This window comes from Lepisosteus oculatus, chromosome 5, assembly GCF_040954835.1.
Source record: "Lepisosteus oculatus isolate fLepOcu1 chromosome 5, fLepOcu1.hap2, whole genome shotgun sequence".
Taxonomy (NCBI): domain Eukaryota; kingdom Metazoa; phylum Chordata; class Actinopteri; order Semionotiformes; family Lepisosteidae; genus Lepisosteus; species Lepisosteus oculatus.
Genome location: NC_090700.1, coordinates 55,641,394 through 55,669,309, shown reverse-complemented (window position 1 = coordinate 55,669,309; position 27,916 = coordinate 55,641,394).

Below are 27,916 nucleotides of genomic sequence, written 5' to 3'. Positions count from 1 at the left end.
TACATTTTGTTTCTATGCAAACTGTGGGCAGGCTGCCCACTCCATAGTGAATGAATTAGATGGGCAATTCGTTCACAGTTTGCCTACAGGGAAAATTAGGTCCATACTCATAACTCAATACACCCTGTGTCTTGTAATACAGTTTACTCAATTGCACAGAAGATATTAAAATGTTTTCCTCTAACAGGAAAGCAAATGTTCTGGAAATATACTGAGATGGGGGTAACCAATAGAACTTCACATACAGTATTTAGAAAACACTTTCAACATTGGAAGAATCTTACTGAAGAAAAATATTTGCTATCTGGAAAATTCCCTATTTAACAGTCCAAGGAACAATATGTACTGTGTGACCAATTTGTTTAAATAGCAGGATAAATGAAAGGAATTAGGGCTCTAATTTGGTTTACGCTTGCTAGTTTTCATTCACATTTTTTTGGTTAGTTTTCGAAATCACTTGAAGCAGGATTTTCTGTTTCTATGTCTCCAATAGTTTAGCAATTTATGTATGTTACCTCAGTTAAAGTGTTCTTATACAATGCCCATTTTCAAGCTTTATTATTTCAGCTATAACTTTTGGGAAGTGTGATTAGAAGTCTGGCACAATAACCACCATCTTATTAATACTGTAGTGGAGTAAAATTTTATAACCTACTTTATGTAGATCTAATCTCAGTGTAGTTGAACTTTTTTTTTCAAAATACCAATAGATCCAGTGAAATTCAAACAAGCCCAGCTGTGTACGCAGATTTTGATAATAAGAAAATGAAATTGCTTGTGCCTGAATGTTTTGTATAAGGGCAGATATCTCAATGTTCATTTTCGCATTCAGTTTTCATGGCTCATACGTTTTCTGTACATGTATGTTTCAAGCCATGGAAAACTGTCAGCTACAGTCCATGCTGTACAGAAGGGCACGGACTTGCTAGGAAGGTTTGAGCTTCGCATGTATGAAGTATAATTTACTACAAAAATGAGTGATGATTTTTTAAATACACATCTTACACTGAGCTAATTCTGAGATAAAATATTTGCTGGAAGTGTCTTTGAGATCATGTCTATTGAGATGATCAGGTTCTGTCTGTTAATGGTGTCGTTTGAGCACACAAGGCAGGGGGAGCACTGGCCCAGGACTGTGCAAGCCTGCCCTGTGCTGTCAGCGCTTGTGTTCTCGCGCTGTGCAGATCTTGCTCGCTCCTGCAGCTTGGTTGACCTCTCAGCTCCACTGCACGTGTGTCAATCACCTCTCAGACCGACCGGCTCAGCCTGGAGCTTGTCATGTGAGCAGGGGGAGCGGAGCGGCTGTCTGTCAAGGAGGGGGCAGAGATTGCACCCCCAAAGGCCGAGAACGAGACTGCTTCAGGGTGTGCTAGGTCAGCTGCCTGGGCGCTGAGACGGCCATCTGGGTGGGACACTTCGCACAGCCCTGTCAGACGGTGTGCTGAGTTTTAAGCCAGCCAGGGGCTGTTCCAAGTGTGGGTCTGAAGCTGATTGTGCACAGTGGCCCTTAAGACTGTCGAGTTGAGCTGGTCAATTACTGTACACCCGATTACTGTGTAACTTTTCCAGCAGTGTTGTTGTCTACAAATGTATCTGAAACACAAAGTCTATGTGTATCCGTCTAAAGTCTAGCAGTCTTTCTGGCCTGAATTTGAATTCTTGTGCTTCTGAGGTATATTTACATTCCTTGATATTTTCCCTCATTTTCAGGTATGCTAACAGAGGTCCGCACGTTACAGTAACTGTGATATTCTGTGCACTGTTGAATTTGAGTTTCTGCATTTGAGTATTCATTTCAGCAAGACTATATGAGCTTTTCATCTTATATTGAGAACACATTTAGAAATCCTGCACTTGCTATTTAAATGTATTCATAGTTTGACATATTTCTTCCTGATTCCCCTCCTAGACATAACTTCTTTTAGTAGTTTCCCATGTTAAATACTGTTAACTATGGTAGTTCAGAATAAAAATAATTGACTTGCTTTTGCATAGACCCATAACACATAACATGGCTTGTAACATAATGTGGTTTGGTTTGACTGACATTGAAAAAAGTATTCTAAGAGAAGTTTGGTGTGTTCAGTTAGTTGAAACTTGATTTTCTAGACTAAACTTTAATCATTCTCAAAATGCTGCCTAAAAGAACTTGATAACACTGCGCTGATTGAAACAGCCTTTATTGGAGAGTTTTTATTGGTGGTGATTTCTTTGGCAGGACATATCACAGGGTTACTGTCATGCTTTTCAAGCAATACTTCATGATTTGGATTGATGCAAATCCCATAAGGGCACACATCCTCACACCATCTTAACTGTGTAAATGCTTGAAAAACAGAAATAACATATTCATCAGACACATGAACACCTACTTCAAAATAATTGGAAAACTCTAATGGTGTGGTACATTATTTAAATCTGTGAAAAACAGGAGCAAGTGGATTAATTTTGATTGGAATGCACCAAAGGCATGCCAGTGCTAATATTATTCAAGTGCTGTTGTCGAGACAAAAATGATGTAGAGATGGAGAAGAGTTCAGCTAGGCAAAGGGGGAATACTCTTGGAGTGATATCGACTGACATACATCCTCTGTATTTGTTCTATTTTCTCCACTTGCTGCCCAGAAACCAGGTGTCATGTTTGTCATGTGGCAACAGAGCAGGCTAACTGAACTTCTTAGGTGAGCACTTAACTCAGCCTGTCCAGCCAGCTGTTACACTGGGCAATGAGCAGGAATGTGAGCCAACAGTACATGTGTGTGAGGTCATTGTGCATGCGACGCATTGAGGAGGTAGCAAGCCTTTTTTACTTTGAAGTAGGAGGTCTCATTTCACTGTACTCCTTCCTTTTTTGCTGTTGCCAGAGTAATGCAAACTTGAATATCATCATTCTTATTACTGTGCTAGCAGCTGCTGCCAAATCATTCTGTTTAGTCAAGTTAAGAGGGATTCTTGGAAGAAGAAAAAACATGAGATACAGTGCCTTGCGAAAGTATTTGGCCCCCTTGAACTTTTCAACCTTTTGCCACATTTCAGGCTTCAAACATAAAGATATACATTTTTTATTTTATGTGAAGAATCACCAACAAGTGGGACACAATTGTGAAGTGGAACGAAATCTATTGGATTTTTGAAACTTTTTTAACTAATAAAAAAATGAAAAGTGGGGCGTGCAAAATTATTCGGCCCCTTTACTTTCAGTGCAGCAAACTCACTCCAGAAGTTCAGCGAGGATCTCTGAATGATCCAATGTTGTCCTAAATGACTGATGGTGATAAATAGAATCCACCTGTGTGTAGTCAAGTCTCTGTATAAATGCACCTGCTCTGTGATAGTCTCAAGGTTCTGTTGAAAGCGCAGAGAGCATCATGAAGACCAAGGAACACACCAGGCAGGTCTGTAATACTGTTGTGGAGAAGTTTAAAGCCGGATTTGGATACAAAAAGATTTCCCAAGCTTCAAACATCCCAAGGAGCACTGTGCAAGCGATCATCTTGAAATGGAAGGAGTATCAGACCACTGCAAATCTACCAAGACCTGGCCGTCCCTCTAAACTTTCAGCTCAGACAAGGAGAAGACTGATCAGAGATGCAGCCAAGAGGCCCATGATCACTCTGGATGAACTGCAGAGAACTACAGCTGAGGTGGGAGAGTCTGTCCATAGGACAACAATCAGTCTTACACTGCACAAATCTGGCCTTTATGGAAGAGTGGCAAGAAGAAAGCCATTTCTCAAAGATATCCATAAAAAGTCTCGTCTAAAGTTTGCCACAAGCCACCTGGGAGACACCCCAAACATGTGGAAGAAGGTGCTCTGGTCAGATGAAACCAAAATCGAACTTTTTGGCCACAATGCAAAACGATATGTTTGGCGTAAAAGCAACACAGCTCATCACCCTCAACACACCATCCCCACTGTCAAACATGGTGGTGGCAGCATCATGGTTTGGGCCTGTTTTTCTTCAGCAGGGACAGGGAAGATGGTTAAAATTGAGGGGAAGATGGATGCAGCCAAATACAGGACCATTCTGGATGAAAACCTGTTGGAGTCTGCAAAAGACCTGAAACTGGGACGGAGATTTATCTTCCAACAAGACAATGATCCCAAACATACGGCAAAATCTACAAAGGAATGGTTCACAAATAAACGTATCCAGGTGTTTGAATGGCCAAGTCAAAGTCCAGACCTGAATCCAATCGAGAATCTGTGGAAAGAGCTGAAAACTGCTGTTCACAAACGCTCTCCATCCAACCTCACTGAGCTCGAGCTGTTTTGCAAGGAAGAATGGGCAAGAATTTCAGTCTCTCGATGTGCAAAACTGATAGAGACATACCCCAAGCGACTTGCAGCTGTAATCGCAGCAAAAGGTGGCTCTACAAAGTATTAACGCAAGGGGGCCGAATAATTTTGCACGCCCCACTTTTCATTTTTTTATTAGTTAAAAAAGTTTCAAAAATCCAATAGATTTCGTTCCACTTCACAATTGTGTCCCACTTGTTGGTGATTCTTCACATAAAATAAAAAATGTATATCTTTATGTTTGAAGCCTGAAATGTGGCAAAAGGTTGAAAAGTTCAAGGGGGCCGAATACTTTCGCAAGGCACTGTATTTGTCCAGGTGGGTAAGTGGTTATGATGTCCAGCCTTATGAGAACAAGCTTACCCTACCTACTCTGAAGATTATTATATTCTATTTTAAGTCAATAATCAGAGCCTCTACACATGTCAGATATGCAAAAGGTGTTACAGTCATATGAAAATCTATTATATTTTAAGACCAAATCCTTTTTATGTGTCTTAGAAAAACAACCTCATTTAGAATTCTATGTACAGTTTGGTCATCAAAATAAGAGAAAGATATTGCTGCTCTGAAATCAGTTTGGAGAAGAGAAACAAGATACATTTCTGAGCTCAAAGGAATGTCCTGCACTGATAGAGTGAAGAAATTCAACCTTTTTAGGCTTGAACAGAGATCAGTATGAGGTGACTTGATTCAAGCATTCAAAATCATCTTTTCGAATCAACAGTGAAAACTGCAACACAAGTGAAAACTATTGAAAGGTGTGTAAAACTGAGAACAACAGGCGATTTGTGATACTAAAGGTTGTTCTGGAAAGTAAAGTAAGGAACAACTTGTCCAGCTGTGTTCATGAACATGATACGCTGGCTTCCTTTTAAGAAATGGCTGAAGGCATGTCTGGAACAATCAGCTAAAACCTAAATGAGATAAATGGCATCCTCTCAGTGGTAATGGTAACTAATCTTGGTTCTGATACCATGGTGTTTGTCTGGCATTTGTGTGTAACAGTAAATTAAAATAGGCTGTGATAGTCATGTCCAATGGCTCATTAGCAGTGATGGAGATTTCCTCATGATCTAACGAACAGTCCCTTTGCAGTCAAGATTCAGATCAATTTGACCATTTAAGCTGCAGAAGAAGAAGGGGAAATTTTATAGGTCTCATATTGCAAAAGGAGACCATTCCAGCGACACGGTTCCCAGAGTTCTCCAAAGGCTTTTCAAGCTCCTTGTGCCAGGTGACCACTCATTTGCTGTAGTGGTTTGGGCTATGTGGCTGAAAGCATTCTAACACTTTCTTGTTCTTGTTCATTGCAATAACTGTGTGCCTATGCCTAGTGGCACAGCCTGAATTTTCCAGAGAAAATAAGTTTGACTCCACAAATCACAGCACTGTTTTGTAAGGGGATTGGACAAACCTTTACATTTTATTCACAACATAAACGACTTTCTTCCTGCTTGACAAAAACATTGAGTGTTTCCTAGACATTTTTGTTGATTAAATGTTTCATAGTCAAAATGTGTTACTTCGGTCATAGAGTCTGAAGTAGAAAAATAAAACTTAGGAGACACATCTTCTCCAACCGTGATAAACATTTGAGGACACATCTTTTTTCAGTTTTGTTGGCACATTATTATTTAAATGCAGAAAGAGGTAGTGAAGAGAAGTCAGAGAAAGAGCCTGAGGCAGAGGTGGAGGAGTGGGAAGTGGGTCCTAAGGTGAGGGAGAGTTTCTGACAAATCTTCTTTCATCTTGTTAATATTTAATGCTGAATACAGTATCTGCAGGCTGAAGCACTGAAGACGTACATGAGAATGAGTCAGAATTGGTGGAATGCAGCTCGTCAGTGGTTTATTGATCTGCACATGGCTTTCAGTCATAAAGCAAAGATGTGTTTGATGTTTTCAGGTAACAGGCCGAACTTTTTCAGGTAGACACTGCAATAAATTCAGGCCCTAGGCTCAGAATGCAGTGTACAGGTTTAAAAACACTGTTACCACATGCACAGATGCTGTCGGTCAACTGAGTTTAAGAATAAATCACCATGAGATAGAATGACTCGCAAGTGTATTGAAGTCAGGTATTTGCAGATTAAGGTAATGTGATTTCAAAACGTGTCTAAAGATTTTGGAGAAGGTTTGGAGGTCTGCTCATGTTTCCCCTTACGATCAAATGACAGATAACCCAAAATTTCTGAGTCACTGTCTTAGGTGGAGTCTGCACATTCCCCTTGTGCTTGTGATCTAAATTGCCCATTCATTGAGTTTAGGATAGTGCAGTTGCAGTGCTGACCCCAGCTTAGATGGGATCGTGATAGAGGAAGACTTCTTCATTATTGCTTAGGTTCTTTTTTTCTTAGTTTCAGTTTTTTTTCAGCCAGTTTTCTAATTGTCTAATGCTTGTAAATGCATCACTCCAAAAACTGGTGTACAGTATGTGCAATGTACACTAATTTGAAAAGACAGTATTGGAAGGACCTCCCTGCACACAGGCCAGTAAAGAACTGCATACACACTCTGAATGCCACAAGTCATTGCAGGATAGACTGTAGCAGTGCACCTGCAGTTGTTTCATATAGTTTCCTCCCCATTTGTCAGCTGTTTCAGAACATGAGAGGTGCTTTTTTGTTTCCTACAGAAGCTACTCTTCATAACAGTGCCCTCTCATAATCAATGTGGAACCTCGTTTTTAAATTATTCACATTGCTTCCAATCTGGCCCATAACTATCCGGCTAACTTTTAAAACACAATCGCTTCTGGTCAAATGTCCTTTTACTACAGAAGCAATGCTAGGGAGATGAACATCTGATCTGTCAGATCTGATAAATCAAACTGAGCACTTTTGCAAAGTTTTTATAGATTCTGTCTCAATAATTTGAGGCACTTCACATATTTCTGCAAACATTATATATTGTATCAGACAACACATAGCCAGCTGTATAGCTTTCTCAGATTAAGCTGGATTCAGCCATAATCACACTCGTCAGACAACGTTACCTTTAAGGCATCTTAAAGTGGAGAGAATTTCACGTACTCCTGCTGTCCGAGTGAAGTAGAGACACAAGCATTGTTGCCTGTTTCTTTGTCTTTTGTGTTTCCAATCCCCTATGATGATTAGAGTGATTGTGTCTGGAGACGCCACACAGCCCTCTGCACTGAACGCTGTTCTCACCACTAGAAGTTGCACAGTGTGATCCCAAGGTAGAATGCGGTGGTGATTATCTTGTTTGTTCAAAATCCAAACTGGATTTTAAGGCTTTTATGCAGCTATTGTATCTACACACTCAAGAGAGCAGTGTGAAAGCTAACATTGAAAATGAATGAAAGAATGCTGTAGTCAGACTAAAGTCTAGATCCCTGAGCTCTAGGGCCTCTTGTTGTGCCTCTCTGGCCTGGTCTGTCCTCCTCCATTTGGGTGCCGAATTCTCACCTGTTCCTGTTTCCTTTTCTTGTCAGGCATCACGTTTGCTTTGTTTGCGAGTTCAAAAAAACGTAATATTGATCAAGGAATCAATAAATGAATGGATAGGAATTCCTATACAGTGTGATGTCAAGACTGCAATCAGTCAGCCTTTCCATTGATAACTCAACCAAACGGTCAAGCAAAGCATGAGTTTAGGCTGGGAACTCTTTCTGCCTGGAATGTAAAACAGAAATGCCTGAGCAAATTCTGGGCACATTTGTAGCACCACACCATGGAAGGAATGATACACACTGTATTAGATGAATGGTGATGGAGAGATACTTAGATACAGTACTTAAAAAATCACTCTTGCATTTCCATTCTTCTTCTCATTTAGCCTCCACTCGCTCTTGTGCTGCTATCCAACAGGTGATTGCTAAGCATTACTTGGAGGATAAGGGGTACTTTAAGGCTAAGGCCAAAGGCCAGTGTCTAATAAACATCACCCTGCATGATTTCTCCTGACCTGGCCATTGCTCTGGTGTGGACAGCGTGTTCATGGCTCCTCGACGCAGTTTATCACAGCACACACGGCACTCATACATGGGTCCTGCAGAAAGGTCATGTCTCCCAACAATCCAGGCTTCCAAATACTTCTCTAAAGTCTACAGTGCGGAGAATAAAAAGATTTATTTTTCCCTTTTAACGTTCAACCTGATTTTGTACTAACATGGTTGAGGCAAATTAAGCTATTTCACTCCGTCATGTAATAGAAAGTCAGTGAAGCATTTCTTCGAGCACAGCTTCTACACATCATTCTTTCTGTAAATGCATATTGCTGACTACAGGTGACTGGTGTACTCACTGTAGTGAGAGGTAATGATAAAAACACTCAGAGCTTTCTGCTTCACTTCTCTGGCACTAAGGAATGAGCTGCTTAAACATCTGTACAGGTACGCAGCTCCTGCAGGCATCTGCCAGCGTGGAGTAAAACTTTTTTCTAATCAGCTTTGTGCACTTCAAGTCTATCATTTGTTCAAGCAGTTATTTTATGTAAAATAATTAACCTTTAAGTATTATTATAATCAGCCTTTTTGTTTCTTAGTAATCTAGTGTGTTTGGTATTATTCCGTATTCCATAGTTTGAACAAATTAATATTTGTGGCTCTATATTTTATCTGAACTTGTTTATGCTTCATGTTACTGTTGTTTTCATTTTCCTCTATACAGTATAAAGCATTTTCTGTGTTGCCTGAAAGGTGGCCTTTTATAAATCTCGATTGAACTAAAACTGACAGGACATTTCATTACATGGCAGGAGTTGTCTCCTCTCTAGCGAAGGGTCGGGGGGATAAAAGGTGATAACTGGGCCAGGTGCTCCCAGCCCCGGACCCAGAAGGTCAGGGGGCCGTTGTGAAGCCGATGCCGTCGAGCCTCTCCTGGACTTGCTGGTAGGCAGGCTTCCAGGAGTCCATCTTCCAAAGCTGAGCCCAGATTGGTAGGAGCGTCTGGCTTTTGTAGGGAAGGGCTGGAACAGGGGGCAGGTGCAAAAAATCAAGACAAACAAGGAAGAACTGGAGCATCCTTAAGAGGAGGAGCTTATGATCGTGACAGGAGTATATTATTATTATTATTATTATTATTATTATTATTATTATTATTTATGTTACAGCTTAACATTCTGTTAAGAAGATTAGATGTGTTTGGCTCTGAAGTACGTGTGAAGAACTCCTGTGCATCTCGTTTGGCTTAAAAATACCAGGCGGTTTGAGGAGCCTCAGTTTTCTCCTAGCTTCCCTGAATCACTCTGGGAGCTGTGACTGGATTACTGATGGCCCACTGCCCGAGGAATTAGAAAGTGCCTCCTGTGCTGGAGGAGCCCTGTGGGTATGGACCCACATGCCAGCTCAGCTGAAGTGCGTCTCTGACAGATTATGCTGAGCCTGTGGGAAAGATGAAAGGCTTCTAGATTAATTTTGCAACATTCAAAACATCGTTAATTTCTGAACATAAAAAGGAATTATGCTTCTAATTTGCTATTAAGGACTGCAAAAAAATAGGCATTGCCAAAGTAATTTTCAAAGGAATGTGTTACAGTTCAACATTTGTTCTGCCAGCAAAAAAAAAAGTATTCTGAAACGTTGTTTAAAAGAGGAAATTCTATGAATTTCAGTTAATCAATTAATCAATCCATCATGCTCTAGCTAAACACAAAAGTTATTTGAGAATCCATTATCTATCTAAGGGGGAATTTCCCTTTACCACACTTGAAACTTTAGGATCACTTTCAGAGGTAGTAGTACACTCTGATTTCAATAGTTTTAAAGCTGCAATGTTTATGTTTATGATCATACTGGGATTTACCATAGTAAACATACATAAGGCACTGCACATGGGTATTGCACAGTCACAGTCATATAGTGGGGAAATCATAGTATTCTTCTGTTGCAATGAAGTGCAGTTTAGTTTATGAGTTAGAAATGTAAAGAATAACTAGTTTACATAGTTATTTAGTTACATAGTTCTAGTGTATTACATGTATTATCATACAAATGTACCAGGATAAGCTGTGCTTTACAAAGGGTGTTTATTGAAATTCTGGGGGCTGCTATTGCCATGGATGCTGCTTAGTTCCCAGGCAGTGCATGTTGTTACACATGGCAGGCTCATGACAGGAGCAGGCTGTAGCACAGCTGATTGCTGTTCACATTTGTTTCCAACTTCAAAAACGGTTAAGCCTGACATTTCAGTTTAGGAGCCATGGGTAGGCAGAGCTGGCTGCAAACAGTGCCTTTTAAAACTCTGGGTATTTCTGAGTACTGTATGTAAATATTCTTTTTCACAGGGTTTTCTGGGTCCCTGTTGGACTGTGAAAAACACTGAGAAACAGTGCGGTAGGAAATGAGATACACAAAGCAATAACTCTCTATTTAAGGACAAATGAATGGTAACAAAGCTATAAAACTAAAAGAGACACATTTTCATTGTGCATCAGTTTAGTGTCTTCTGTCCTTCCGTTTATTGTCTGATTGAGTACCGCAGTGTACGTGTGGAATACTGATGTCTCTCTGTAGCTGTGTATTCTGTTTTCTAGACTAATACACCAGAAAATTATAAAATCCTTCCCAACTGGATGCCAGATCACATTATTTTGCAAAGCATGATATAAAAACAAACAAAGAAATCATACATAAGTACTGTAATGATATTTTTCTGCCATTTTTCTGGGCTTCATAACAGCTAGAACAGTAAAACTGAAATTGAAATTGAGCCTTATGTTTGTGGAATAACAAGATAACCAGTTCAGGTCAAGGTCATGCCAATAGACAAAAGTGCTCAGGATTTCCTGATTGGTGCTGCACAATCAGCTGAGTGCTGCTGGTGTTGGACGGGCTTTCATTTGGTGAGACTGCCATCAGTTTACCACACAAAGCAGCTCTGGCAGTGCTATTTGCTGAATGTCTGTGAGTCGCTGTGCTAATTCATTCTTCTGTAAGCAATGTGGAACTCCTGGCCGGTCCTGACAGTATTTCTGGAGGAAAGCACAAGCGTGGTTCTCGGTTTGTTGTCGTGGTGGGACAAGGGTTAAGCTGAATCGATTAACAGCTGGCAATTCCAAAATAGCTAATTCCACATGTTTATGAACAACCAGGGAAGCAGCTGTTTCAATTGTTTTGTCTGTCACACTGGAAATTTGTCGTATGTTGTCTTTATAATTAGTGTGAATAGTTTAACATATTTTACTGAGCTCTGCAGTAGATTCCCTTTCTTAGGCCAAAGCCTAATTAAAAAACCTTGAATTTGCTCTCAGGTGGCTGAGCCAGTACAGGCTTCTGCTTGGCAAACAAGGTGCACCCTACAGCCTAGCTTTGGACCTAGAGACAGTCATCTGGGCTAAACCATCGGGTGAATGAGACCAGTATCCTTTCAGGCTTGGCGCTGCAGGGGGTGGAGTCAGCCAGGCCTGGCTCCTGACTCCTCAGTGACTCATGTGATTGGCTGGTTCTGGGAGCCTGCAGTGCTAGGACCCACCTTCCTGTCACCTTTATCACTGTGGATAAAAGCAGAGAGCCTTACAATGTGCTTTTCAGAGGAAGGATATGGTGAAATTCTTGTGGCCGTGTGTGAACTGTATTCATTAATAAGTCATGATATTAAACTGGGGTATATACATAAGCAAAACGAAAAAAAAAATGTGCCTGGAAGGAAAGATCACTGCTGCAGCTGCAGGCAAGTTTGCAACAGAGAGATCTAGGCCTGACTCCAGCTCTGCTTGGAGGAGGTGGGAGGCAGTAGACTTCTTGTAGGGACATCACACTACAAAAAAGACAGTTGCTGCATTTGTTTTCCATTTCCCTGTGTGATAGATTTTAGTCATCAGTACTTGTAACCTATTAGGCATTGAAGCATAGAAACTCCATCTGATAAACCCATATGCAGTAAATGCAGTGTCCATGTCACCGATCACCCTGAAAACTCGACAAAGCAAGCAAAAGTAGGCCTCTGTTACTGTACATCTTATTCAAGACAGGGCTGTGAATTCTGCCAGGTACTGTTAACATCTCTGTCTCTCTGCCAGCCTTGTGCCAATATGACCAGCATCTTCAAACATTCTTAGCCTGTCTTGACTGACAACATCATGAGCTCTTGCACTGGTACTGGACCTAGTGGAAGCAGCAGCACTTTCCAGCGTATCTCCTCCTTTTTGCCTATGTGATCATCCTTCATCAGCTGTACTTAAGCACGGCAGAGCTTCTGTTTGTCAGACAAGACACAGATCCACAGTAGGACATTGCCCTACTACCTTAAGATGGGTCCCCTTTGCAAACAAAAGTTAAACATTGTGTACTCAACTAATTAAATAAAAGAAACAGATGGAAAAACACAGTATACAGTATTTATCCCTTGGCAGTAAATATTTTGATTATCCAAAGTTCTGCACACAGCCGCACTCAGGTCATGAGCTTTGGTTATCACGAATGGTAAAGCTGGTAAATCTCCCCTGCACTCCTCTCTCCTTCTGTATGTTCTTTAATGCTTCTTTTGGTTTTTCCTGCTGAAGTGGAGCAGGGTTATGTTCCTGCAGTGATATCGGTCAGATTTGTGAGTACTTTATGTTGTCAGGTATGTCCTGAACCAGAAACTACTTCAAAAAATGATGTAGATAAAATTGCAAAATGAAACAAGAAACATAATATACTTGATCCAGCCTAGGTAACTTAATATATATATACTGTAGATGATCATTTTGATTTATATATTGTTTATGATCTCTTTGACATTAATATATATATATGATATAAAAAGTATGTTGTGATTTCTTTACAGCATGAGGGAGTAGGAATTGAGGAGGGGCAGAGGGAAATTTGACGGCGCACAGCCCTCACCAGCACTCTGCTAATGGTAGCTTAATGCTGTCCTCATTTCTCACCATATGGCTCCTTTAAGCTGTTCTGTGTCAGTGTGCTGCCTGCAAGTCTGCAGTGTTGCTGGAGCGCTTTCAGGTCTTCATCACTGGATCCCTGGCAGGTCTGCAGCACATGGGGCCGGGGACCTGGCAGGAGATACCAGCTGACCTGCACACATTTAGAGCCACAGCGTATTTCAGCAGAGGTTTGAAATGTGTTTTAATTTGTTACAGAAATGGCCTTTCTCCAGGGAACTTGCAGAAACACATAGAACATCTCCCTGTAATGTTCTGCACCCATACAGTACATTTACAGCTGCTTCTGTACTTTAGCTTCTTTCGGTTACCATAAATGTGTAATGGGAGCCGGTCCAGTCTCCCGTGAAGCGCAGCTCAGGACCCTATGCAGACGGTATCATCCGGAAGTAAGTGGAGAAGGACAACAGGGAAAAGACATAGAGTATCAGGATGGGTTGACAGATGGGGGACATGATGAGCGGTGGCTCTGTGGCTAGCAGCTGGCAGAGGAATCCTACTTTGTTGGGCCCCTGAACAAGGCCCTTAACTCCAACTGCTCCAGGGGTGCTGTACAATGGCTGACCCTGCACCCTGACCCCAGGCTTCTCCCTGTGTCTGTGTCTCATGGAGAGCAAGCTGGGTTATGTGGAAGATAAATTCCTATATAGTGTAACGCTTGCGGCCGACAGGCACTGTGTAAGAGCCAGCGTACCAGAGCAGGTGATGTCACCGCCCTTCCCTGTGATAGCAGGACTACAGCTACTGGGCTGTGGAGAGATCTCTCTTTAGCTCACGGGGCTAGGTCACTGCAGAGAGACGTGGAAGTCCAGGGTTCGAGCCTCAGTCGGGATGGGGCCGACCTAATGCGGCAAGGGCGCCCGCCTGAGCCCCCGTTGCGTTACAATATAATATAGTTGACATTTGTCATGATACATATTTACTGTTTACTGTAGTGTGCCCAGCCTGGGTTTCCACACCTAGTGTTAGTAGATGGGTTGACAGAAAATACTTTTAAAATCTGAGAAAGATCTGTCTTGGTTAGAGGCTTCCTGGTACACACATTTCCATCATAGTTACTGAGAACTGGGCGGAAACCTAGTCTTTCACATTTCAAAGCAAGGCTGGGAAATAGTATGTTATTTTGGACTAGAAAGCAATTCTTATTAAAGTGCCTTATCCTCCTGGCATAATTCATTATTGATATGGCATATCCATTCTGTTTCACTGATTCATTTTACACCACACCTAGAGTTTAAGCTAAATTGATTTCACTACATGTTTTGATTTTGATTTTGTTCACTTGTTTTCTTCCCCTTGCGTTTGAGTCACTTTCCTTGCCCTTGCCCTCCACCCTGTTATTTATTTATTTTCCAGTTGTATTTTTTATCTTTTTGCTGAGCCAACAGTCTCTCTGCCTAAATCCCTTTTCAAATTAAATTTAAATTACCCCCCCAAGCTCATATAGACTGGGCCTTTTGACAGCTTAATTCATAATTTAGCGCTGAGCCAGGGGCTTGTAGACCAGTGCCGAAACCCCTAAATGGCAGAGTCGAGCCAGCAAACAGGGTGTTCATTTGCACCACTGCCTGTTTAAAGAGACCACAAGGCCCAAACTCGACACTGAATGAAAAGGGGAGAGGGCTTTAAGGAGGATGTGAATTTGCTGACATGTGGCTTTCATAACCGATATTTCTTTCCTTTTTTGTCTGTTGTTTGTTCTGTTCTTCATGTAAAAGCACATTCTGTTTTCCCTTCTTCTTCAACCGCTAATTCTTCCTCATCTCTTTAGCTCCCAAGTTTTCTTCCTGACTGTCTGACTGTCATCGGATGTGTGAGCCACACATTCCTTATTTAGAATCCTGGTTCTGGGTAAGATACACATTCCTTCATGTTTCTTTCTTCATTGTTCACGTGTTTATCATCAACGGGGAGGGTTATCTCGCCTGCCGTTCCTACCGATTTCTGGGTCTCAGAACGTCTGGGTGTTGAAGAGATCCTGGCAGCAGTTCCGCCTTCATGGATCAGGGCTGGCGACGCAGCAGGCTTCTGACATGTGTGCAAACAAACGAGACTCCCATTGCACAGCACTTCCTGCCATGTCAGGTTGTACAAGCTGCAGGCTTTTGTGTAGAAGCCAACAGCGAGGTGCTGTCCTAATGTGGAGTAAAATTGTACTGACAAGTCTTCAGTTTATACAACTTGTAAAAGCTGCCATAAAGCGAATGGCTTTCAACTGGAGTCTCTGCTTCTGTGCGTCCTTATGCACGTGGTGGCTCCAGAAGAGCAGCAAGCATTCTAAATGGGGGAAGAAATACGGGAAGGAAAATCAGTCAGTTCAATGATAAAGAAAATGGTCTTAGTGATCCTGCGGTCTCAGAACACACAGCCAAGAATATATGAGAGCTAATTATAATTATAGAAAACAACTTCCCATCAGTGCACCACAGTACTTGTTTTAAGAGAGGCTCTTGATCAATTTATTTGCCCTAGATTTCCAATGGTGCCTTTGAATGCATTGTGTACAGCGTGAACATAGATAAGGAGACAGAACATTTATACGCAGAGTTAAGAACAGGCTGGGGATCTCTGGGCTAGTAAATATAATGGATCATATTAAAACAGGGAGCTTCAAGGGACTGGTGTCTTAACAGTGATGTCAGCACTGGGACCTCAGAGTCAGCAAATTTATTGCGAACAGCAGAAGAGCAGGATAAGGTAGGGTGGGTTCTTCAGTATGGGTTCAGCAGAAAGAGCAGACAGACAGGCAGATACACAGACGGGGTAGGATTGGAGACAACTGGGCTGGCTAAAAAAAAAACAAGAGCCAGAAAGGGCACCAAGGACCTTAGCAGGAGAGATATGAATGGGAGCGTGTGCCGTTACAGTGGCCTAAATAGCGCATGATTTGTCACCTGCCGTCTCTCTCTCTGTCAGGCCTTCTTTCCGTGGCACACAGCTGAGGCGGTCTTGTGAGCATGCTCTATTAAAAAGCCATTAAAGCTCTGGGAAAGCAGGGTGGGCCTGACCCTCTTGGCAAAAGAGGGGAACCAGTAGGAATTGCACCATCCATCACAATTACACCTAACGGACAACTCCTGGGAGAAGACAGGCCCCCACCCTGTCTTGTCACTGAGGGATTATGTATGGGGGGATGTAATTGAATGGAGAGGCAGTCTGGAGTGAATCTGAGGTAGGGCCTCAAGCATGAAGTCAAGGCTCTGTACGGGAGTGCTCATTAACCTCTGCACTGTGACATTCATGTGCAGGGGGGGTTTTATGCCCTGTCTGTCCCTTGTTTTTTTTCAAGCACTCAGAAATATCATATGAAGGTGCAGTGCAAATGTTAAGGCAGCAGGCCAAGCCCATTGTCTCTGGTGGACAAACCTAGGACGATCAAACAGTTAAGAAGACAGACATCGACTTATCTCTCGGGGTGATTATTAGTAGTGCAGGTGATGAGCAGATCCACTAAAAGTCTTACATCTGGGGTCTGGAGCATAACAGCACTGCTGAATAATTCTGTTCTTGGAGGGCCAGAGCTGGACAGACGTCAAAAACAAGGGGACCAAGCTTGCCTGTATCCTGTGTAAGTAAATTCACATGAAATATGTACATTTAAACCCTGGATCTGTACTGCTGCATCAGACATACTTGTCTCCAATATCTGGATCCAATCCTTCCACCACAGACAAGTGCCTGATTCTACAAAATGCTGGTCCCTTTTAAGGTTCAAGCCTGGGCTGTGCAATTAGCTGGGTGTGGCTTGGATTCCCCTCCAAGCTGGTGCACAACAGATTGAGTGTCCTTTGGGGGTGGGACTGGGTTTAGACATAGTTCTTTGTGATCCCAGCAACACAGTTACCCTGTGACTTCCTGTGAAGGACACTGCTCTTTAACAATCTGTGCGGAGCCTCCTGTTTGTTACTGTGGAGCTCGAGAGGAATGGTTTGGTGGGTGGATCAGAGGAATCTGTGTGCAATTACTCATTTCCCCATGTGGGGTTTATTACTGTGAGCCCAACTGGTTGCATCTGAAAAAGGTGCCATAGCTGAAACATTGTTTTGTCTTTTTACTTTTTAACATGGGACTACTCTCAGCTTGTTCCTTTGCAGTTTGCACACTAACATTGCTCCCCATCACCTCTCCAGAAAAGGTAATTGCTGATCCTACTGTAAAATGTGTTAAGAGGCTCAATTCCAATTCGTGGGGATTGCATGTCCTTGAGAACTCTGGGGATTTTCTTCCTGCACTATGAGATCTTAGAACAAAGGAGAAAAGATTCACGGGTCCAGCAGAGCAAATCATTTGTTTCGTGTTGATCTCAGATGAAACCAGGAGATACTGGGTTATCATACCAAAGATTTGTACTCCTGATTTTGCTAATCAATAGATTCACAGAAAACTACATTAACGTGTATGAATTAAGCAACTAACCGGTCCAATTAAGGCATTTGGAGTTCAAAGGAAGAAAAGACATGATGGCTCTTTGGTTTCAAGGTTAGAAACTTGCGCCTCAAATGAAAGATGTGTCCATTCATCTGTGGCCCTTATACATTATGAGAGCAGAACTCAGCCCTTTCCTAGATATTGTAAAGATATTTCCAAGATGTGAAGGAGCATATGGAGTCTGAACAGTTATATTTATACATCAGGCTGAGGCGTTTTCTGTTCACACCTTCAACATGTCTAATATGAAAGGGTTTGCATCTGTTTGCTACATCTGTTCAAGGTATCAGAGATAGGGCACGCTTAACAGAACAGTTGCCTTGATGAAGGAAGAAACAAGTTGTGCTATCTAAAACAGGGCTTTTCCCCGGAACCATTCTGTCACGACCACTAGGCAGTCAAGACCTACTCGTAAGCGAGCTAATCAGCCCCAGCAGAGGGTGATTATTAACAAACGCCGCCGCACGAGTTAAACCACCTGCGCACACTCACCGTGCGGTGCGCACTGCTATTTAAACCATCTTCACCTGCTCCCCGCTGCTCGGTATTGAGTCTACTCCTTGAAAGCTCTACCTGGCGTTTTTCCGCGTACCTCGTTTATTCTGGATTTTGGATTCCCCTTCTGCCTTTTCGACTTTGCACCTCGCCTCTCGCCTCTGACTGTCTGCTACCGGAGAACTTCCTGGATTACGATTTGCCTTTCGCCTTTTGACTACGACCTTGCCTCTTGTTTTGGTTTGTTCGCCTGCCTCATCTATTACCCGTGCCTGCATCTGCACAGGATCCTTGTATCTTCCCACCAGGGATTCCTAACACATTCTCTCATCACATGTGCAAAGTCAAGCCGTTGGACAGGTTTGAGCTCGATTATGGAAGAAGGGCCTGCAGAATCCATTTGAAATAAGTAGGAGCTGATAAGACTGATAGCAGAGGGCTCTTCTTTGTCCAGTCAAGAGGGTCTGGGATGCACTGAAAGGTCACTGTCTGGGAGTCCTTCAAAGAGTTGACAAAAAAAGATTCCTACTGTACAAACCAAACAGACAAGTGTCCATGTGTCTTACAGTACTGCAAAGAAACAGACACGAGGAAAAGGGGAGATGAGAGGCATAGAAAGAGATAGCACAAAGAAGAAGTTTGAAGGAAAGGAAATGGGCAAGTGGGAAAACAGGGAAGGAGTGCCAAAGTGGAAGCTGTTTTTCTGTTGCTTTGTCATAAACAAAAAAAAAATATCCTTTAATGACAACAAACTCAGGAGTGCCTAGAATATCTCAAATCATATCAATGTTATTTCAGCAATTTCCGACAGCATGTATTTTCATCATTAAAAAGCAAGCATCTGGCTTCTGGGAAGAACAGGGTTATTCATCACATTGCTACAGCTGACTAAAGTGCCTTTAATTTTTCCACTTACCAAAAGGTTTAAACCTCAACTTCATGATCACCCTGGACGCCAAAAGGATTCCTGCTGGAGCTGCTAGGGTAAGTCCAGTGAGAGGAATATCTTCACTGGATCTTCATGCAATACAGTCACCCCTCCTCGGTATTTCAAAGTGGAATGAAGGAGACATCAGAGTACAATGCCCTTCTGGGTGGATGTTGGAATTTGGCACCATGTTGCTTACTGACAAAATACACACTACAGCTATATATTGTGATATTTTCGGGTTCATCGAGGACTGAGACAGTGATTCAGACTCTGGTTTGAATGAAAAACAGCACTTTTCGTTTTCGGGTGAGCGAGAGAGAGAGAGAGAGAGAGAGAGCAACACACTGGGGTCTATTTGGGTACAGTTACACAGAGATAGGGTGGCAATTGGGTACAAGTATAAGAAAAGGGGTGCGAAACCATGGAACTATTTACAAGAATGCAGGTGATCTCATCACACTGTATGTCCGTTTCGCAGTGGGTCAGCTGCACTGGTCAGCGGCTTTTTCTCGTCCCCGCCCTGACCACTACTACTCCCGTCCAGCCCCTTGCCGCGTACCCCAGCCGGGCGCTCTTCGGCCGCAGCGTCAGGTGAATGCACCACAATATGAAGCAGTCTGCGTGTTCCAAATGCAGAGATGCAGTACCTTAAAGTGCCCTGCAACAAGTACATGAACAAGGCTTTTGCAGTAGGTACTTGACCGGTGCAATGTCAGAGTACTCAAAGACGTTTATTACAAGCCGGTATCAAGTCTGTCAGGACCGGCACATTCTGAAAAGAGTTCACATCATGATGTGCTTGCTTTGGCCTTGTAACGTTATATGAATAAATAAATGCTTGTTCTTCCATGGCATTTAAACTTGTCAGTAGTAGCGGCACAGTGACCCTGGCTTTCACTCATAAAAGCACAAGAAAGGGTGAATGTGGGAAACTGGGAGTTTAAACCGAGCTCAGACAAAGAAGCAGCCATGTCTTGCAGAAAATGCTTCAGCAGCAACAGGAAAACAAGATGCAAACAGGAAGCCCTGGCAGGGTTAACAGGGGGATATGAATCGTGATATTGCAGAGCCGCTTGCTAAAGCACCTCAGTGCAGTGTGGAGAATGGGGGAGAGGACAGAAGGAAGGGCTGGTTGAATGCAGTGCTGTTTCCTGCTTTTCTCATGCACTCCAGGAGGACATTGCTACACAGTGTTTTCACAGGCTAATAGGGCTTGTTCGCTCAGTTAACAGCACGGTTGCCTTGGTGAAGGAAGGAACAAGTGCGTCATTCTACCAACTGTTGTTATGCAGTCCAAAACAGGGCTCTTGCCCGGAACCGTCCTCTCATTACGTTTTATTACACAAAAATCCTTAACACCAAGCCTTCAACACGGATTTGGGGTTGTCTGTAATTTTCTCACATGCTGTAGATAATGCACCATCTGGTTTGTTCTGCTTTTTATTGCTTTTCGATAACACAGAATAGTAACATAACAAAGGGAGGCAACAATTTTATAGCACTTAAATTTCCCCATTGAAGTAAATGGTGACAGATATGAGTGGGAAAAGTCTGAAGTAACCAAAAAGTAGCACCTCCTGTGTCCCGTGTCTCTCTGTTTCAGTCTGTTTTTATTTCTGCCTTCTTAATTTTAGTGCATACACTTTGTTTTGTCAATACCTCTACTATATTCATTGAAAGTTAACTAACAAATTTAGGACAGGAGGGAGAGCGCTCACACCAGCGTATCTACATAGCACACTGTGCTCAGCTGTATTTTGCTGATTGGACGAATGAAGTTGTTTTTGTTCTTCAGCTAACCTCACCCATGTTGGAGAAAATGCGGTGTGCTCACCTCCCACCATCTGGAGTGCCACCTCTGTCCCTCTCTTCTTCGCTGCCACTGGTTGCCGTGTGATAGAAAGAAGCAGATCGTTATTGATGATGATGATCACCACGAAACCCACTACCATAGCTAACGGCGGGATAAATAGTGTGTGAAATGTGCACCTGCTTGCAGGGCCACTGTGCTGAGCCTCCTTATGGTCTCGTTGCTGGGCTGAGGCTCCAGTGCGAGTGGAAGAGTGGTGTGCCCTGGGGATTATAGTCATTAGTGGCCAGTGTGGGTAGGCCCTCTGTTCTCCGATCCCTGCCCCCCTCGATCTTTGTTGATGGCACGCTGATGTAGCCCAGGTGCCATCCATTACTCCCTGCCCATCAATCACAGCACTGATAACAGAGCTGCACTGACATGTGCCTCAGAAAAGGGGAATTCTCCCACTGGAGATGGTTGATGGGTGAATGAATGAAGACTTCTCCCCAGGGCTTGGAATGTGGGTTGGGCAGCACTGTGGACAGGAGGAAGCTGAGCTGCCATTACAGTATGGTACTTGCAGATTAGTTGAACACACCAGTTTAGAGATTACAGTGACAGTTGCTGGTCTTTTAGAAAGCCTCTGTATGTGCCTTCTGTCTGCTGCCCTTCCTGGATGGCAAAACAGAAACAGAAAGCAGCTCAGTTTTTGGTTGAGGCTTGAGGCAGGACACGATTACCGAAAGGCAGATGTTACAGGGCTCAGTGCACTGAGCGAGTTCCAGTTCCAGAAGTGACGTCTTCCCCCTCTGGAATCTAGACAGTGTAAAACTCTGCTGCCATGAAAGACCTGATCTGCTGGTGGCAGAAGTATCCTCTGTCACGACAGAAGAGGCGTTGTGTGTGCCTGGAGTCCCAGTCAGCACCATGGGCAGTGGGCAGGACACTACGTGGGCAGTAGAGCTACAGTACATTTGCCACACAGGGCTGTTGCAAATAATGAAAATATTGAAGAGCATCTTGAGGCAGAATTACGATCTTATTCTACCAGTCATGGTGCTTGCTCTGAGCTCAGGTTGGGCCTTGTGGTCCTGATGTTGCGGGTTCGAGCCTGTCAGAAGGCAAATGTAGGAACGGGAGATATGGACCCTATGCGAGGCAGTAAGTGGAATGTTTCCGAGATGATTCTGTAAAATTCCAAAAGTACCAAAACCTAAAAGTGTAGCACAGCCGAAATCTAGGAGTCGAGTTAGGGATTCTAGAGACGAGTATCCAATCATTTCCGAAAGGTAACCTTCCCTAGCACAGCTAGGGAAAACTAGAGCCGAGAGGGATGAAGAAGGTTTCAAAGGAAAGAGCCAAAAGGAAGTTCACGGGTGAGCTCGGTGAGAAAACCTCAGTAGCCGGGACAGCAGGAGGAGTGAGAGGGTGTAAATAGGGAAGGGTGTGTGGAATGCAATTGATGAATTAGTGCATGAGGGTTAGCGGGGAGAGGTGCTCTTGAGAATGCGATGACGTTAAATTGTACGCGTGCAGTTCGTGACAGAGCCTGGGCCGTGTCATTGTCCGGCTGTGACTGGGTCTCATTTGGCAGAATGCCACCAGTGCTTGCTGTGCTTGGCTTGGCCAGGGCTGCCCTGTCTATGGACCTGCAGTGTTGACTGTGGAAGATGCAGCGCTCCTAGAGCTGCTGTGCGTCCAACAGCACATGGCTCATGCAGGTGGGTGTGGCAGAACATTGTGGATAAAGGGCCTCGACCTGTGTTTGTGGTGCAGGGGTTGTAGTTGTGCTGAGCTGATTAGTGAGTCCAGATGGGGGTGGTCTAAGGTAAAGAATAATTGGAAACAGAGTTGTGTTTTTATGTCTTTAATTTGGCTTTCTGTCTGTTTGCTTCTGTGGTGACCTGGTGATTACCACAGTATGCCATGTCTGGTCACATAATGGGTCACGTGAGCATGTGCGCACAACTGCTTTATATTGTATTGGTGTGTTTGTGGCATGGTAATTGCCTCTCTGAAGTCTCTGTTGTACTAGTTTCTAGCTGTGTAATGTCACAGGGCACTCTGAACTCATTTCCTATTCTGAAAAGTCCATAGGAAAAGTAACCTTTGGTCTCAGCTGAGCCTTCTTACTCGATACTGCTAGAAGTAAAAAAAACCCCAAAGGCCATTCTGGGATCAATTTACCAAATAAGCACAAAATGAGATTTTACAGGAGCAATATGCCATTCCTGGAAAAAAAGCTGAGCTATTTCCCATGTTGCACTCTTCATAGTGAAAAAACAAAAAATGATGCAGAGTTAAAGAGCTGTCAACTTAAAACCTCGGCATTAAAGAAAAAAATACAAAATCCACAGATTTATGAGGTATAATAAAACATGTAAGTTCAGCACCAGATAATAAATATGTCAAACTGTTCAGAAAAGTAAAAACCCTTCCTTCATGATATTTGAATTATGTTTAATTGCCAAATTAGGAGAGAATGGAATGCCAATGTATGAATGTTTCATTCATAGCCTTAATTTATAAATTCGCTGGACAAAGCATAAATTCATATTCATTAAGACCTTGTGTACCTTGGTCACTGAGACCCCCTTAAGGACTTATCTAAAGGTCAAATAGCTGCTCTAATTTCATAAAAGACTATTGTATTGTCACAATGCCTACTAATATTGTAAGAATATCAGTACAGCAAAGCTTAAATATTCAGAGTGTGCATTTATTACTTTCAGATTAAAAATGTGTCTTGGTCAAAATTGTCTTAGAGTTCTGGGAACTGGGGCAGTTCTCTGCACTATTTCATTCTCATCAGATTGTTGGCTGCAGGTAATATTTGCAGGGATGTGATAAGATAGATACGTTAGGGTAACAAAAAATGATATTGTAGAAATAAATTATAATTGACAGATGTTCAAATCTACAAGAGGTTTTCACGATGAATAATTTTAGATGCAGGGTGTGAATATGTGTCTCTATCAGTAAAATTTGTATACTGAAGCCTATTAGACATACTGCATGTATTTTCAGTAAGAGCACATTGGGCAACGCTATCTGATTAATCTGATTATGATATTATGCAAAGGTGTTTTGTGGCTATAGAAAATGTCAACCGCGCATAGCCTTTTTGTGTTCATTGTAACAGTACCTTGTGTGACCCATACAACAAATGAGTTTTGAGCTGTCTAATATTTAGATATTAAATAGATAGGTTAATTGAAGTCAAAGAGATTCATCAGAATACCAGGCGACATGCCTAGAATGATAGAAAACAATATTCTACAAACTGCCTGTTAATAAATTCTTTAAGTCGATTTCTGCAAAACACATTACCTGCTCTGTAAACAGTCTGGGTTTGTTATGGCTCTATTAGCTCTGGCAGTGATATAATTTAGATTGAATCAAATTCTTTGTGCTGTAATGGAATCTAGTACAATGACCAGTGTTTTGCATCCAACAGTGAATTTAAATAAAAGTTAGATATCTTCAGGGAAAATCAATTAAATCCCAGCATCAGAGCAAGAGCAGACGTAAATCTAAGCGAGAATATCATTTCCCAGTCTTTTCTTGCAATTTTCTATCCCACCACGTTAACCTCGCATGATGGCCTGTGTGTACGAGTTGTTGTGTCTGTTGTTTAAACGCTTACCCTCTTGCCAGATTTGCTTAGCACATGATGTATTGCCCACAGAAGATGTAATTTACTTTAAAAAAAGGCGAAAGAAAAGATTGTGGCAGAGTGAATTACCTCTGGGGCAATCACATATGCTTTCTCATTTTGAGCAATGGAGTCATTAAAGATGACATCATATCATTAACAAAGAGGCAGCCGAGTCTGATAAATAAAAGTGTAAAGCATCACCCTTTTAGGCCCTCCCCATACCCGCTTAAAAATTAATAAGTGTTCTGGTGTGTGAAGGAGTTATGTGAGCACTTTAGGGGTCATTAGACACCAGAGTAAAAAGTGTTTCTAACCTTAAGCTGTGCAATATTTTCCTGAGTGCGTCTGAGTGATGTGGGCTGGGATTCTCCATTTCATGCTCGCAGGGGCCTCAGCACCTAAAGGAGTTGTGTTAAGGGACTGCTGGGCTGAGCAGCGTTGTTAAAGTAATGTGTTCTCGCATGAGGGATTTATTTATGATTTTCAAAGCGCTGCACGGATATCTCTTGAGGCCCCACAGTATCATCCCAGCAGATTTCGTTAGGAAGAATGGTGAAGCATGAGGAAGAGGGCATGACTGGAAATTGAAACCACGAACTGGAGGTGCTTCTTGACTCAAAGGGTGGTGGGGGTGTGGAGCAAGCTGCCCAACCATGGGGTTGAAAGCGACACCCTGGCTTCTTCCAAGAAAGAGCTGGATGAGATGTTTGGATCATTCACTAATATCACAATGGCTTCTTCTCCTTTGTAACTCTTCCCTTGTTCTTGTGCAGTGAATGCCATTTTCTATGATCATTTGGCTTATTTATCCATCTGTCTGTAGGGTCTGCATCCTATTGTGCTGGGTGAGGAGGGAATATTCTCACCCTCGCTCCCACTGTTGGAGGAATTAGAACAAGGGGTTGATTAGAACAAGATGAGGTCATTTCCAGCATGTGTGCTTGTCTGGTTGCTAATAGCTTATTGATCTGAGAATTTCATCTCATTGTTTCTTGAAACAGGGAATAAAACTCAACAACGTGGTTGGGCAGCTTGTTCCAGCCACCCACCACCTCTTGGGTAAAAACCTTCCTCCTGGTCTCAATCCTAAATGTACTTACTTGCATCTGTCGCTTAAGCCCTGACTTCACTGTTGAGCAAAAAGGTATCCTTCGCATTCACCTTTTCAATAACAGTATGTCCTCCTGTAATCTTGTCTGTGAATGATGGCTCTCACTGTACACTGCATACTGAAGTATAATGAGTGCATTGTATTACCTTTGCGTGTCCAATCAAAACTTTCAAAACAGTACTTGTTATTTTTTACTACTAATACTTTTTATTTGATTTGTTTCAACTTGACCCATGAGGTGTGACTTTAATGTGGACGTCATGCTTAACTGTAAGGATTTAGTGATACACTGGACACTTTAACACTTACCTAAAGCTTAATTAATTTATTTTTTTGTCGCCCCTCCTCTTAAGGATGCTCCAGCCCTTCCTTGTTCTGTACTGATCCCCTGCACCTGCCTCCGGTTCCTGCCCCCCATGCTATAAAAGCCAGATGTTCCTGCCAATCTGGGCTCAGCTTTGGAAGATGGACACCCGGAAGCCCACCTATCCGCGAGTCCAGGAGAAGATGACATCAGCTTCACAACTCCAGGGCTCGGAGTGTCTGGTCCCGTTACCCCCCTTTTATTCCCCCGACCCTCCGCTGGATCCCGCTCTGACTTTTAACTTTGTTCGTCTTCGTCAGGATGGATCACCTGGACTTGGACATTTGCTACATTCATGGACTTGCCTCAGACTCCCCTGGACTGTTTGCCTCGGCCACACCTCCCCTGAACACCGGCGCACCGTGAACACACCCCCAGTTTTCCTGTCAGCCCCTTTGCATGCCTTTTTCCCCCGTGTTTCCTCACTCCTCCCCGGATTGTGTTGTCTGCACAGGGTCCTGAAAGAACGCTCCGTGACATTTGTTCTCTGCACGTACTCTAAATTATGAGCTTGAAAGCACTGAAATCTCTCCAGCAGGCTTTGTGTTTAGTCACTGCATGTTGGCTCATGGGGACTGTGACACTTTTAGAAATGGCACAGCGCACATTTGTTTCTAAAAGTTCTGAAATGAAAATTGAATGCAGATCCAAAAGAACATCAGAGCACACTGTGCTTCCTCAAAAAAAAAATAATTTATTCAATATAATGAAAATAATTATATATGCAAAACTTTTACTCTGAAGCTGTTATATACTTCTGCAGGAGCAGCCATCGATTTTCTTACCTCTTTTCAAGTCAGGATTGGAGGGGAGCTGCAGTCTATCTCGGCAAGCAAAGATTGCAAGGTGGGATAATAATTAATAATAATAATTGCTTACACTTATATAGCGCTTTTCTGGACACTCCACTCAAAGAGCTTTACAGGTAATGGGGATCCCCTCCACCACCACCAATGTGCAGCACCCACCTGGATGATGCGACAGCAGCCATAGTGGGCCAGAATGCTCACCACACATCAGCTATTAGTGGGGAGGAGAGCAGAGTAATGAAGCCAATTCATAGATGGGGATTATTAGGAGGCCATGATTGGTAAGGGCCAATGGAAAATTTGGCCAGAACACTGGGGTTACACCCCTACTCTTTTCGAGAAATGCCCTGGGATTTTTAATGACCACAGAGAGTCAGGACCTCGGTTTTACGTCTCATCCGAAGGATGGCGCCTGTTTACAGTATAGTGTCCCCATCACTATTCTGGGGCATTAGGACCCACATGGACCACAGTGTGAGCGTCTCATGCTGGTCCCACTAACAATTCTTCCAGAAGCAACTTAGTTTTCCCCAGGAGGTCTCCCATCTAGGTACTGGCCAGGTTCACACCTGCCTAGCTTCAGTGGGCTGCCAGTTGTGAGTTACAGAGTGATATGGCTGCTGGCTGCTGGGGTACCCTTCTGGATGGGATGCCAGTTGATTACAGGACACACACAGACACTCTCACACCAGGACCAGTTTTCCAAGGGGCCAATTAACCTACCATTATGTTTTTTTGTGGTGTGGGAGGAAACTGGAGGACCCAGAGGAATCCCACACAAACACAGGAAGACAGACAAACTCCATGCAGACAGCACTTCAGCAGTGTGATTGAACTCCAGTGTGGACTCCAGCTCTGTGAAGCAGGAATGCTGACCACTGTCACCCTCTGCAGAAACATTCTATTTGTGTTTTCTGAAATCTGCTGTAGTCGTTTACAGCTATAAAACCCAGACAATACATGGTCAACTCGTGCACTAGAAGCTATTTACAATGCAAAATTAATTTGATAAAAATCTGTTCATACTGTAACAACAGAGGCCCAGAGGAAACAATTAAGAATACCCACATGGTTCTATGTATGTTTCTCTTATGTTAGTTAAGAATATAAGAAAAAATACAAAATAGTGGACATTCAGCAGATATTTGGCAGTTAATAGCTACCTGTATTTATCCAAATACA